Raw genomic sequence first — 16338 nt, 5'->3', positions numbered from 1 at the left:
GTACTAAAGATCTATCTTCAGTGATGTTGCCTGTGTAAGACCTTCTCAGAATCATCTACTTAAAAATTTCCTCTCCATTCTCTAATACCCATCATCTCTAAAATTTGAGTATTCACTCATATCATTCATTCCAAATTTTGTATTCATTCATTGTATTGAGTATAAGAACTCTACCTCTACACATTTAAAAATTATATTTGGCTCTGGCATCATGCTATAAATAGGAACTATTAAATAAATTCTTTCTGGATAAACGCTAGCTCAAAACTGCATGAGCATGGGCAGCTTTGTGCATGGAAAAGGCCAGGAGCTTTCCCAGGCCTTAGCAGATGTCTCAAGGCAAGGCTAACATGAAAACTCATTCCCAGAGTTGAGCTGTTAGTGCTTCTGTTGAGCCCAAAATAAGTAAGAAGAATATAGAGCCAGGAACAATGAAAACTCAGACACCTCAACCACATAATTTTGAGTCCTCCACGACAACATACACATGTTTTATATTCTTTAAAAAGTATGCACAGGAAGATGACTCATTTTCCAGTGGTACATTAACTATCAAAATACATGACAATCATTTTGTTGATTTTATCTGTTTCTATTCAGTCTTAGAGCAAGAAGTTCTAAGACATGAAGAATTAATTTCTGTACCAGCCTAAAGCCACATGACCCAGAGTTGCCTTAATTCTAAAAAGAGCACTTCAGTGAAGAAGGGTTTCATATAGTGCCAAAAGCCAGCAAGCACAGAAAGTAAAGAGAGAATTATGAATAGTGTGGCAGGTTGAAGGCAAAAACTAATGATCTCACTCTCTTAAATTCATAGCTGCAAAATATGGCAGCACCATCTTACCTGTTCTTTTGAATTATCAAAAGAACAAAGAAACCCCCATTCAAATATGATTTAAAAACATCTCAGTGCCCAACATGAGTTGTACTCATATTGTGTAGTCTTTTTTATTCTCTTTCTAGCATGAGAAATATAAAGAAACCTCAGCAACTGCACACTGGCTTTCCAAAAAGAAATGGAACTGCACTGAATGATCTTGTGAGACCCGGCAGAAGTGATTAAAGGGCTGTATCCTTTCCACATTTATGGGGGAGCAGACTATATGTAACATCCTGAATTCAATAATAAAATCAGAGTGGTCATTGCCTACCTGAGAGAGTAGTCCTGAGCTTTGCAATCAAGCAAAATTCACTTTGCTTTGCTATACTTGCATTAAACAAGAATTCTAATGGTACCTTATTATATGGCGGCCATTTCTCCATTAGAAGCTATTATTTCCACATATAGAAGGAGTGCTGCACTGTGGCCTAAAAGTATTTGATGACATACATAATTATCATAGATTTCTTATCAATGGGATAAATGGAAATTTGTTTTGAATAGTCCTTTGATAGCTTTCTTCAAAAAAATTTACATAATACCCTTTAATTTAGGAAAGTTTGCGACTCAATTATTATTTAAAATGTCTGTGGGATAAACCACTTTGAGGAAGATTTTAGGAGTAAGATTCCATTCCAAAAGTAAACCCTGATTCAGGCAGGGTTCATCTTCATGCCTGATCCACTGAAGCAAAGACTTCTGGGAAAATGCAAAAAACAAGGTGTCCTCATTCCAAAATAAAAAATCATGATTTCACAAATTTAAAAGGACTCTTGACATTGTACAGTAATCTCAATGTTTACCTTTATGCAGTTCACTTTTCCCATCAGCTATCTCGTTTTCTTTTATCCAATTTTTGCAAACTTTTCATGTTTTTTCCAATGTCCACTTTGAGACATAATAACTTCTATCTGCCTCCTTTATACTCTCTTCTCTCTCATCCAGTAATCAAGTTTCCAGCCTTGTATTTAAGCTCAGTCTTATGCTGGGGATCCTATTATCTCCAGAAGTCTGCATAAAGATATCAATTAGTCTTACTCTCTTGTGTATAAAGTCCACCTTCTCTATGGGAATCATTACACCAGTTAGAAAAATAAATAAATAAACCCTCCTTTAATTAATATCTCACCTCTCTATCTGTGACTCGGTGATACCTATGTTCCCACTGACTTTCTTTTGGAAGTATATTCTTGGAGTATCTATATGTAAGGTGTGTGTGTAGGATGATCATGAATCTATTCCTCCTACTTTTAAACATACTGGATAAATGCTCTGTGAGACCCTTCCTCTAGTTTTGGCTATTATATATATGTAATGCATATATGTATTATAGATATATGTATACTTCATATATGTATATAACAAACATATATGTAAATGATTTATTATACTTATTTATATGCAATAAAGCTTATATATAAAGTTTAAGTTATGATGTCTATGCATATGTAATTTATTATACCCATTCATACATATATAAGCATATATTATATGTAACCTATATTGTACGTAATATATAACGATATACTTACACATACATGCAATTTTCCTATTTATATGCAATAAATGAGAAAGTATATAGAGGATATCGTGTGAGTTCTGATACCACATTTCAATCCTCCCTATATATCTCTGGCTTAGAGAAATGTCTCTGTCCTGGCTCTTAAGTTTTGTTTCTTTTGAAGAACCCCATATCATATCATTCTCCTCCCACCACAGTTATCTTGCTAGAATACTCACTTCTTGCTACAGGACTCTTATTATTGATTCACTAATCCAGCAAACACTTACTGAACTTTTATAGTGTGCCAGGCTGTGTTTTGAGCACAGCAGATGCAGCATTGAACCAGAAAACTTCAAAGGGCTTATAGTCTCATGAAGGGGGCTACTAACAAAGAAGAAAATAACCACATAACATCACTTTATGCAGTTTCTACGGGTTTCTTTATTAACCATAAGACATTTGTATACTGTTGTAGATTGAGATTTTTATTCTGAGACTTCTGTGTTTTTCTGGATGATGGGATGATGATGGCAGGAATAAAATTTTCTCTTTAGGGATTAAACAAAAAAAAAAACAGATTTTAATTACACTGAAAGCATGGCTTCCCAGGCAACACCATTAAACTTTCCTCACAAATGGCCTGGAACAATTCTGTACCATGGTATAAATCATAATTTTAGATGGGTCACATTGGATTAAAGGGGATAGAAACAATAAATAAATGTTTTTCCACAAGACGGTCTTGCCTGACTTCCCCCACAACACTGAGGCAGACAACCCTAAGAAAGGAGAGGGATCACAGCACTCCCTGGCCTGTACAACACTCTTCCATCTAAGCTGGTTGATTATGTTCATGGGAATAGGGGTGGGTTAGCTGGTTGCCCCTGCGTTCCTCCCTTCGATATGAAATATTTGGTTGTAATATTTTGTGGTTTTGTAGCTGAAGAAGAAGTTGGTTTCTTTTCTTTTCACCTTTAAGGAGTCCTCAAGAGAGAGGTTTAATGAATAAAACTGGTTAGATATAATATAAATGCCTTTAAACACTTTGCTGTTTTCCCTCAGTAATGGAGGTTTAGATTTAGATAGGTGAGGCCAAATTGGCCACTGAACTTTCTGAATTCTTAGTCATGAGGAACTCAGATTACTGACATCAAGTTAAGTGTTAGGTATATGCTATAAATTAACCACAGAAGCGAGAAAATATTTTAAAAGTACTTTATCTCGTATTTTATGGATTATCTACCCTAGTTATTAAAAATCAGAAACACAAAAATAGGTATCACTTAACCCATTAAAGGTAAGACTGATGCAACTCAGTTTTCTAAGATTTTGCTGAAGGTGTTGACCACAAAGGGCTACAGATTAGCCTGAAAAACTGTTACATGAACATCATAAAACCTATACATCAAAGTTCATAAAAGAGCTAGAGTTTTTAGTGGTGCTTTAGTTAATTCAGATAAAGAGGAGGAGGTTGGCTTGTGGGTCAGGAAGCCATGAACTCTGGTCACCTGGTAAAACTTTTTATAATCAGTGGCCACTAAAATTAAAAGGATGAGAACAAAGTATAATAAAATGTGTTTCCATATATCCAAAAAAACTGTTTCAGTGCAGTAGATGTTTCTATTGTTTGAAAATACTACCTCAGTAATTCTAATGATCATAAAATTACATTCACTGGCAAATATTGCATTTTAATTGCCTGGATTAAAAGTGAGAAGTGTTCTCAAACTTGTTCATGATAAAAATATTCGTAGAATGCTTTTGAATGTTATAGCCTCAAGCTCATCTACATGGTAATTTCTAAGGCAGAATCTTGGCTAAATACATGAAATCATCAAACTGTATCTGAGTTTCATACACTGATTTTTCTATTTCTTTATATTACAAAAAGGCTTTGAGAATTGAAAGGTATTAATAAGGCCAGCTATATTCAAATCAAATATGATTTATAGCTCTGTAATGTATACAGCCATTCTTTCTACTTTAAAAACAAAGAGAAAGTTTACAGATTACATCTTACTCACATGAAATAATACTACAGCTGAATTGGCCATTTCCTGTCTCTCCGTGCATATAGCTGTACGTCTAAGATGTTCTCTTCCTCGTATTCCAAAGCAACATTTTGCACATTCCCTGGGAGTTTCAGTCAAGGATAGCTCAACAGAGCTTCATCTAGGCAGCAAATGGCCAGAGCAGTCCAATCAGAGTTGATAACCCACTGGAGTTTAAAATATCCCCAATATGCTGTTGTGGTGGTTGTTATTTTAAGCTTGTGCTGAATCCTTATGTCCATCATTACATAAGTGAACATATTTCTTAGGCACCAGGTTTTTTTAGAGACAAAAGAGAAGAAAAAAGAAAGAGGATGAAAATAATTAAGGAAAAAAAAAAACAAATGAGCATCTCTTTTTCTTTTCAAAATGTGTGAACATATACTAACACACACATGTACAAGCACACCCAAACACACACTCATACATACACTTGACAACACATTTATTTAAACGATATCCTTCTAATAATATGATATTTACAGTATGGAGATGGGAGAGCAAAATAAAAGACTTGCAACAAATACTCCTACTTTCTCTCTTGTACCCAATTCATGTTTTCCACTCCACCGCGTAAACTCCCGAATTCATAGGGAAGAAATTCCTTTACAACCCTGAATTTGTTGAACATTCTATCCCCTAAGAGTTTAGTTCCTTGAAGAGAAACTTCTTAAACTGTGACAGAAAGGCTCAACAGCCAGATATGTAACAGACATAGAAGCGAATACACCTGTTATTTCGTATTATCCAAACCCACCCTTGCTAAGGGATACCACACTACAGCACAAAGTAATACTCTTATAAAAGCTTCACTTTTTTTTTGGATAACCTGTGTCAGACACTTCATTATTAACCTTTTTTAGTATTACCATTATTACTACTGCTCTGTCTGAAGTGTTATTATTCACATTTTTCAGACGAGGAAAGTGAAACATAGAACTATAATTACTTGATCTTGACCCTGAGCCAAACTCTAACCCCGATGCCACTGTAAGCAAATCCATCATGGGGCTGAGACTTGCAATTTGTTGAGTCTTACTCCACAACCCTTACCTTTCCCACACTGCATGTCCTACATTTTTGATGTATCAGCCACTAGCTTTTAATTATCAGGTACATTTATAAGGAGAATAACATTTGGAGAACAAGATAAAGAAATCCTAACACAGAACATTTTGACTGCATGTAAAATAGAAAGAGCACATGTATGCCTGAACTGTCATACTGAATGAATTATAACAAAAACTCAAGTATTTAAAGTAGAGGTACCCAGGTCCGTTTCTCTCAGTTACCAGATTATTTATACTTCCCTAATCAAGGAATATGAAATTTTAGTTAATTGTCCAGACAGTGGTGATTGATACTAAATGCTATGAGATCTAGTTTATCACAAAATGCTATTTTTCTGAACAGTTGACTTATTCTCTTTATGTTGGATCACCAGTATTTGTTTTTCTCACACATTTTGTTATCATAAGAAAAATCTCCAATGACACTAACCCTAGATTTAAATTTTGAGACAAATTTGAAACTGGTGCAATGATGCATTGACAGCTCAGTGACTAGAAAATGGCTGAAAATCTCAAGAAATATATAGACACGCAGACTTCAACAGTACAAACTTGAAACAGCAATACCTTCATATCTAGGTTAAATCCATTTTGTAATTCCAATAATGATTCACCTGGATTTCTATTTAAGTCTGAGAAGAGATACTAAACTTGTAGATTCCATAAGCTTACATTTTAGCCTAAGGTTTCTGGCCCTAAATCCAAGGAAAAAAGAGGTTATCTTATTAAACCTCCACCATGGTGAATCAATGGAATTTGGCATCCATTTTCGGTACCATGTTTTAGTTTTATTCTCACTATTAACTATTAAAGATTTACATCTGAGGCACAAATTCCTTGAGGAAAGGGTGGATTAAGGGGATGTAAAAGTAAGCAATATAAGTATGTTCTCTGGAATAGAAGGAGATAGAGAGTCTAGTATTTATTTTGTTTCAGATAAATAAGTAAAGGAAGCAGTTAGGATTTTCCCCATATTATTTCTACCATTATTGCGTGTTCTTATATTTAGCTCCCATTTAAAAGTACTTACTACACATAAGATATTCTACATATGGTAACCACAAATTCACAACCCTATTAAACAGATTTTACCATCTCTATTTTCCAAATTAAGAAATCAAGAGCAATTTCACTAGTTGCTGAAGTTCATTCTGCTAATGAGAGTTGGAATTAGTATTAGAACCCCCAAATGATCTGTGTTATCATCACTACACAACAGTACATTTCAGATAGAATAAGAAAATAATTCCCAGGAAAGATTCACTTCTCCTCACTTCAGTGGTAGACCTTATCTTTCCTGCTGCCGTCTGCTTCTGGGCTCTAGCCTCCAGGTGATATTAGGTTATGTCATGGAAAAGATGGATTTAAAAATAGTGTTTTATCAGTATATTGTTATTAATGACATCTAAAGATATACTAATGGCATTTATTTGCAGTTACTGCAATTGTAGGATAATTCAAAGATGTTAAAGATCACTCTGATTTGCAGTAACTTAGAAGATTTCATTTCTTTATAAAGCTAAAGAGTCAGAAGAGAGATAACAAAATGATCATCAAGGCTGGCTCCAAAGTATATGTTTTTGGCCAATATTATATGGTCAGAAGAAACTCTGAATACAAAATGTAACATTTCCTAGTTTTAATATCCAGTATCTCCCACAATATGTGGCACAAGGCTGGGGGAGTATCGGCTGACATGTGCATTAGTCGCTTGAGCAAAAACACTACCCTTTATACAGGAGTGTTTCTTCTCATCTTCTACCTATGGGTCAGTGATATCCCGGGATAGCTAGGCCAAAATTCCACTCTTACTAGAGATCTTGATAACTGGATCTCACTACCAAAAGTAACAAAAATAGATCTTATAAAGAACTTGGATTTTCCTATAATAAGACAATTTTCTATAAAAAATAATTAAATTTACAGTTAGATAAGTATATTTAATGGATAAAGAAATTCTGTCTAAACAGCAATAGTATTGCTTAATTCTGGAGAAATTATAACTTCACCCAATAGTTTAAAGTTAGGAACTTGGAATACCCAATGTGAAATGGAAACCCTTCTTCTATATAGAAGATGAAAAATTCTCGCTGCTATAAAGCATAGTAAATATAATAAAATAGTCAGGATGGTCTGAAAAATCACATGACTGAAGTTATTTTAAATCTTCATGGACTAGTTACTCAAACATCATCCCCATCCCCATTCTCTCCTGACATATTCCATTATAGTGGTTGGAGATATTCATCCTTTCAGACTGCCTTGCAACTACATTCTGCTATATGAACAGTTTTGGCCCATGAGAGAAAGTTTCAAGTCCTTCAGTAAAGCTTTATTACCAAACAAACAAAAGGTAATAAAACCTTAAGCCTCAAAAGATCTTTAGCATTTCCTCTGTTCTTATGGACAGGAATGAAGTGCACTGCTTGAAAGAAAGTCCTGGTCATCTTACTATACAAAATTGTATACTCCAAAATATAGACTCACATGTATATGACCAACTGATTTTAACAAAGGTGTAAAGATAAATCAGTGGAGAAAGGATAGTCTTTTCAATAAATGATACAGTAAAAATTTGGTTATCGTCACAAAAAATGAACATCTACCCATACTGCTTAACATTTTAAAAATCAACATATATCATACACAAATTTAAAACCTCAAAGTAAAACTTTCTAAAAGAAGATACAGGAGAAACATCCATGTTACCTTTAATTAGTTGAAGTTTTTTTTATACGAAGCCAAAGGTATAATATATAAATAAAAATTGATGAAGTCTAACTTTATTAAAATTAATATTTTCTAATTGCAAAATACACTGTTAAGAGAATGACAAGACAATCCATAGATAAGGGAAAATGCTTGCAAATCATTTATCTAAGGATTTGTATAAGGAATATAGAACTCAATATTAAGAAAACAAATAACCCAGTAAAAACAGGCAAAAGATTTTATGTAAAAAGTAAAAAACAGGCAAAAACCAAAAAAAACAGACAAAAAAAGTAAAAGACAAAAGAAGATATAAAGATGGTCAATAAACACATGGAAAGATACTCAACAACACCAGTCACTAGATAAATGCAAATTAATTTCACAATGATATGTTCACTATATTAAAATTAAAAAGATGGCTATGCTATGTGTTTGGTGAGGATATAGAGCAACTGGGACTCTCATATACAGTCTGTGGAAATATAAATGGTACACTTGTTTTGGGATACAGAAGATTCACACAACATTAATATTTATAATAAATATTTTATTGTGTATTATAATAAATAATACAATGCAAAATGTATTATAAAATATATCCACATAATGCCTCTTATGCAAATACCCTAGCAGCCGTATTTGTAAGGCTGAAAGAAAAACTGAAAACAGCCCAAATGTCTATCAATGGGTGACAGAATAAACATATTCTGTTATACTGTAAAGTGGAATATTACTCAGCAATAAAAAGGAATTTACTATTGATATATATTAGCTTATGAATGAATCTCTCAAAATAACTATACTGAGTGAAGGGAGCCATACAAAAAAATAAAAAGTGTATAAACTGCATGATTCCATTTTTATAAGGTTCTAGAAAATGGGAAAATTTTTTAATGACAAAAAGCATGGGATGGAGGGGATTAGGAGGAAGGAACACAGATGGATATTAGGGAGCTATGAGAGGTCATGGGTATGCTAATTATTTTGAGTGCAGTGACAATACTGTGTGTATATATACAGATCCAATTTTTTCAAATTGTTTATTTTAAATATGTGCTGTTTACTGCATGTCAATTTTACCTCAGTAAAGTTATTTTCTGAAGTTTAAAGGCAAAAAAGTATCCTTCTTGAAAGAAAGAAGAGGCTGAAAATTGGAAAAAGCAAAAGGACATAGGTATTTAGGAAGTTAATTTAGGAAGCCAAAAAGATAGGAATCTAGATACCTATTTAAAGCATTCAGCTGATAAATTGATTTTGGATCTCTTAACTCCAGATTTCTTGTGGTGGAGGAAAAATATATGACAAATGACCAATTATTTAAGCAATTCTTAGTTGGATTCTTCTGTTATATGTACCTGGGTGCAATCCTGACTGAATATGTTAAGGTGTAATGGATGGAGCTCTACTTACAAATGACAAGAGAGAATCAATTTGTCTCAAAAATATGGGTTGATAAACAAAACAAATTAGAAAAATAAATACAGCAGAGAAGTACAAGGGAAAGATAAATGATACCAAGAACCAGAGAGGATTAATAGTTATATTCTGAGATAGTTCAGTACCCTGAAAAATTGAGGCCTTGTTTTCAGCAAGTGGTGAATGGGAGAAAATGAGTACAACTAGAAAAGCTGTAACCAGTCAGGAAATAGAAGAGTAGATGATGGACATCAGCATGAACTGCACTTAGGACTCAGAATCTGACCATCAAGGCAAAGCAGGGGTTCTGCATAAGAGCTGACCTTAAGAGCTTCAGTAATTCTTATCAAAGATGGATGAGCCAAATTAAGGACATGAACAGAGTGCAAGAATCAAAAATGATCTAGGAAGAAACAAACATTAGAATACTGAGCCCCAGTAAATATTAGGAACTAGAGCTGACTGTAGCAAGAGAAAACAACATAATACAACTGTGCCAGTAACTTCATTTTTAAAGCAGAATGCATCCAAAATGTTTACGAACTTTGACTAACAGCTAAGATAGTATCTGCAGATATAAAAGCAAATTACATAACACAGATCCTGATAGTGTAGAGTATGATAAAAAGAAAAAGATAAAATTACCTACATAATTGTTTCAGTTGCCTTTTGTAACTTAAACCAATGCTGACATATAAAACACATCAATACCTCTTCTTGGAAGCAGATGTAATTAATTATACATACTAATTTGTATTCTTCACTTCATTTTATCTGTGCAAATTTGGCAAAAATAATTTGAGGCTATTATTTCATCCATTTTCTTAATGGTAAAATCAAATCCATAGGAAATTAATCTCAATCAAAGTAACAACACAAGTATTCAAGCTATAAATATAATTTTAATTATTTGGACATATTGGAGAAGACACTTATCAAAGGGATCAAGATTAATCAGCTGGTTAGTTTTAAAAAGCCGATCCAAGTGAGGAATCATAAAATAAAGTTTGCTATATTGTGGATTTATTTTCATTTGTTCAATAAACAACTTTAATGCTTCTGTAAGACTATGAGTATCAGGTTGATAGCTCTCCTCAAGGGCTCAACACCATGATTTTTTTTCCTCCCAGTTTTTAACCCTAATAAATACTGTGATAGCAATCTTTTGATGTAGGACCCATTCTTTAAATATGGGTCTGCTGACTGATGGAACCTATTGTCTTTCCTTCATTATCCAAACCCAGAATGGGCTCTCTACAATAGATTTCAAGTTTTGCCTTCTTAAGAGTGAAATGAAAACCTAGCCTGAACTACTGAAAAGCAATCTGACGAGTCCCTTTTAGGGCTTCATGATTTTTCCACCCACACCTAACTTAATAGAATTTTAAAAGCGACTCACCTTCATCAAGTTTTTCCAAAGTATTCAACAAAGTTTTCAAAGAAATAATTTTTGTTTATTTACTTTCCTTGCATTTCCGTAATATTTGTTTAATTATGTAATTGTCTAAGTGCAACCAACATAAACTGCTTTGGGAATAAAACACAACAAAAGCCTAATGAACACTGGGTGTGCCTTTGGGACATGCAAAAATATTGAACATTCATTCTTGGATTTGGAGAATTTCCACATTTGGAGTTAGGCTTCCCTGAAGCAGAGGCTAGAAATTGTTTTGGTCAAACTACCTCCGGTTAAGATGTGGACGCATTAGGAAAGAGGTAAATTACCTAGATATTCTTTCTGTGGAGAAACAGTGGCTACAAGGATTGTATTTCTAGTGGGAATGGTGGTGAACATTTCAGCAGTGTGACAGAGATTCTAATATGAAGTTGCCAGCCATTAGCAGTGATGGTCAGTAACACCAGTGTGCCGGACTGCATTGGCTCCGAGCCAAGGTCTCTTTTAAGAGCCTAGGAACTTGTGTGTTGCTATGGCCATACCCCTTCCTACGAAATAAGGAGTCCCTGGGATGAAGAGGAAGTACCTACCTGAAGTATGTGCTTCTAGAATATATTCTAGCAACTCAAAACCCCAATATTTCCTGGCTAAAGGGGCTTTTTGTTGGTCCTTTCCAAATTTCCTGCTGGCTCAGTCCTCCTGAAGGCTAACAGTACCACAGCTTTGCATCTCTAGGTGACCTGTGGACTACGTGTCCACAGAAACATTCATGATACCATTTTTGGGTTACATGGGATCAGGCAAGGGAGGAACAGAGAGGTCATGGGCCAGAGTTCTACTGCTGTTCCATTGCTCCAGCTCCTCAAATGCTGGGTCAGTCCTGTCTCAAAGACTGTGATTTCAGCTTTCCTGGAGTTTCTGTAGGCTATCTCATATTTTAGACATGTAATTTTCCTGCTTAAACTATCTGGAGGATGCTTAACAACCCTGACTGATGCACTAGATAAGCGTGTAAGAAACATCTAAGAGTAGACGTCTGCAGGCTTATGGAGAGCAAACTCTTCATTGTGAATTCTCAGTATATCAGAAACAGCAGTCCACTCTGTTTTCAAGGGGAATGGAGAAACTAAATGAAGCAGTAACTTACATGATGGCTGGTTAAGGTAGCTTCTACTCTATTTCTGGTTATCATATGTTTGGTCTTTAATTATTTAAATTCACACGTGGGGGTGACCCACAGAGCTAAGAGGACATGCTCTAGTACTTCTGTAGGCAGGTTCATGTAGCAAGAGGAGAAATACTCAGATTAAAACACAAAATGGTAATACTCTCTTATTCTGTCTAGTAGGCTCCAAAATAACTTTAAATTATACAGCAAAAATCAACCCAGAGTTCTTTTCTGAAAGATTGATTCATTATAATAGCCATGGAGTTACATATTTGGATAATAACAAGGGCAAAGTAAATATTCACAATACAAATATAGTAGCTATTGCATTTGATATAATTAATAGATATTACTCTTTAGATTTTCTAAAATGTCAAGTCAATATCAAGGAAAAGACTACTTGTCTTTAAATGTCCTTTTAAGCACTCTGATATTCCCTAACAATGGCTGGTGTAAGATACTTCCTGTTTTTGTTAATCAAGCAATCATATGAATATTTTTCTCATTTACTTTCTTTTCTTTCTGAAAGATGGTTTGCTCTGGTTAAAGTACCAACATCCTCAATCATTAAATTAATAAGGATCTATTTTAAGACTCTATATCAATGTGGCACCTAATAATTACTTGTACTGATGAATTAATTTTGTGAATTTTTTTCAATATTATTTATGAATTATAATTTTATAACAAAATGTTTTTCCATTATATACAGTATGACTGAATTACAGCTAAGCAGTGAGAAAGAAGTGAATCAGAATCCAACATTAGTCAAAACTTAGCCCCAAATTCCTGGAAAGTTTTTCATTTTGCCATATCTAACACTGGCAAAAAATCAAAATATTTGACACTTTCAAAGATATTAAACTCTACACTTAAAAATGTTTTGATGTTAATTTTCATACTAATAAAGCTTGAAATAGCGTATTATGAACAAAAATTGACTTAGTGTGGTGAGTCTGCAATAGATCTAAACTGTCCAAATTCCCAGTAATACATTTTAGTTGCACTAACAATTTAATGGATATTAAAAGCAAATCTATGCAGAGCAGAGATATGTTTCCACTGAGATGTTATATATGCCAGTCTGTAAATTAGCTTCCTAATTGGATACAATTTTCTAACTTAGACAAGTAACCACAATTATTATTTTTTTGTTTCTAAACTACTGTCAAATTGAACATAAATAAGACTTCCTATTCCTCAGCTTTTCAAAAAGTGATGGAGATGGGGAACTATTCAAATATTTAGCATTGTGTGTTTTCTCAATGGAAAACGCTGGCCTCCTAACAGCATGGATGGCATGGATGCTTGTACTATTTAGCTTTTGCTATTCACTAATTTGAGAACAGTTATTAATTATATATTTTAATCGAAATTTAATACAAATAAGATACTATCATTAATTTCAAGTAATATAAACTCTTGCTTCATAACTTTACACAAAAATGTAATGAAAACACAATACATGTGCTACCTCCCAGTGGTTACTGATAGGAACTACTCTATTAATTGTAAAAGAGAAGTTGAAGCCAGTTTTATTTTGTACACTTGAAATAGTTATTTTAAAATGAGCATTTAAAAAATTCCTATGATGAATAGCAGTTCATATAACAATCTTTGAGACGGTTGAGATAATGGGACCAGAAATGATTACTGAAGTAAACTGGCATTTATATCCCCTGGTTAACAGAGTGATTTTTCTAAATGCAGTATAATGGATGCTTTTATCTTTTATATATAGCATTAAGGCTTTATTAATCATTAACTGGTTAATCTTTGTTTCCAGTATACAAATACACATGAATTTTTGATAACAGAATGCTATAAAGTAGATTATGGCAGGAAAGAGAAGATGGAGAAGAAAGGACAGATGAAAGAAGCCAAGAGATTGAGAGGGAATAGAGAAAAGGAGCACTGGAAAAATTCCCCTGATGTTTTATTGGAAGAAGAGAAAAAGTGTTCACCCTTCTTTAAGATCTTTTTCTGTCCTTATATTTATACACTAAATTCTTAGAAACAGTGCTTCCTTTTTTAGGATTATGAAAATACCAACTGCTATGAATAAACATTAATATAGAACATTATTATCAGGATCTATAACCCAGACAAGATTCCTAACTATGGACAAGGAAGGAGATGGTTAGAAATACACACACACACACACAACTGATCAGACTAGGTATCAAAAGACAGTGAAACAGTCACCCTTGTAAATACAGACATTTTCAAGTACTAACCAAGGCTGCTGACATGGCCCCACCTATGAGGAGAATACTATAAGCTCTTTAGGGAATTAGGTGGGTTCTGAAGCCCCATAGGGGCAAACATCACATAACAGTGACATTACCTTATCAAATTGAGTTCCAACTTGAAAATATGACCAAGATTATTAAGAGAAGCCTACAGGCCAAATTCCCATGCAGAGGAACTTTCAGAAAATGATTCCACCTCTGCCTAAAATCTTTTCCACTATGTTGGACCAGATCTCTTCATGCCATGATAATTTTGTTTGACTTTGAATTTACTCTTTTGATTGGAGCTATCTGTATTCCAGTTATTTGTCTTCACCCACTGTACCATAATTTCTCAATCCTTCCAAGAATTTAGTTTGAACTCTTTCAAGTCTGCCCTTTATTAACTCTTAAACTGGTTGTGTGTGAGATGAACCATATGGTGTATCAGAGATTCTGATATATTTCTATCATATTTTGACCCCTGTCAAAACAGAGGTTCTCAAATTTTCTTACACAAGAGAATCACCTGGGCTGTTTATTTTATAATGTATTTTCCTGGTGGCTACCACCCCTTCACCCTCTATCTGAAGGTTCCAAGCCAATTATTTCTGGGGAGGAGCCCAGAATTCTGGATTTTAGTAAGTATTCAACATGGTTCTTGGATCAGAGTTGGATAAATGTTTACCCATCATTGACTTATCTAGATCCTATCATATCCTAGAAGCCTAATATCCAGTAACAGTTCCTACAATAATATCAAGCTTATTTTCAAACCCCACACACAAACAAAATAAGCAAAAAACTGAGACTCAGTCTCTGGAGTCAGAAATTGGCACTGAACTCTCTAAGAGTGTCCTTGACCACCAGAAGTTATTCTACAGACGTGTCTCAGAGTTTCCAGGATCTACCACATAACCTGTTAATTAGTTAGCCTGTTATGTTTGCCTCATCTGCAGATTCAGAGCCTCCCATTTTTTGAGAAGATTATGTGAGTGCCCTGGCAGGAGTATAACTTGGAAACACTTGTTCAGACAGCCATTAACTCTGTACAAAACTTTACATACTTACTCAAATTGATTTCAGTTTGAATTTCTATTGTCCAACTATTTTTAGACAGGGTCAATGGCTCTTAGTTCTCTTATTTTTAACTTGGTCCCCGTTTTCCTTTTTCCCCAACACCCTAAATTTGATCAATTGCCTGTGAGGACATACGCTATTGTATTGGTCTTCGGCTTAATTGCCTCACTGGAGCGGTCCACTTAATCTACAGTAACTGGTATTTCTCCACTTTATAGATGAATTCTAAGTCTTGGCTCATATCAGCTTTCCCAATTCAGTTGATGCCAAAGTTCTAGTTTACCATCAAGCAATCTTTTGATGATTTTGCCTTCCAGTCCCTGCTTCCTGAGAATAAGGCACTTTAGATAAGAAAAAGTTCTGTAAATTCAAGAGAGGAGTTAGTTTCCTCCTGCACCTCTCAACCACAGTCACTGCTCTCTTAAATAACATTTCCAATAACCTTTTGGTAGGCTTCTTTCATGGCATCTTATGTGGTTCTACAACCTGTATTAAATTTCACCTGGGGATTCAGGCTACCTGGACCCTTCAATCAACGTTGCTCCACCTGGTCCCTTCAATCAACATTGCTTCACCTCTAGAGAGTGAACACAGTGTTCTGAACGTTCTATGCTTCCACTCCAAGGCTTAGGATCTCCAGCGGTATTTGGTAAGTAACCCGGGTAATACCAAAATCTTCTATGAGCCAAGTATCAGCCATTGCCTACAGAAGGCTAGAACTCAACGGGGGTGACCTCTAGGCCAAGAAGAATTTCCCTAAAATCAACAAAAAGAAAACACCTCTACATTCAAGTTAAAGTACTTGTTGACTAAATATGTTAGAAGAGTGG

The 16338-nt window shown here is 34.4% G+C and overlaps 1 long non-coding RNA gene across 1 annotated transcript in view; it reads right to left on the bottom strand.

The window, feature by feature from the left end:
- Positions 1-4403: 4403 nt before the first annotated feature.
- LOC118973069 (uncharacterized) overlaps positions 4404-16338 on the bottom strand; it is a 181676-nt gene continuing 169741 nt past the window's right edge. The window contains exon 4 of the long non-coding RNA XR_005062289.2: positions 4404-4699. This is a non-coding gene — a long non-coding RNA (uncharacterized lncRNA). The remainder of the gene's footprint in view (positions 4700-16338) is intronic.

Source organism: Manis javanica, chromosome 1, assembly GCF_040802235.1.
Source record: "Manis javanica isolate MJ-LG chromosome 1, MJ_LKY, whole genome shotgun sequence".
Taxonomy (NCBI): Eukaryota; Metazoa; Chordata; class Mammalia; order Pholidota; family Manidae; genus Manis; species Manis javanica.
Note: the sequence above shows the minus strand (reverse complement) of the source record. Positions and strands in the feature narration are given on the sequence as shown.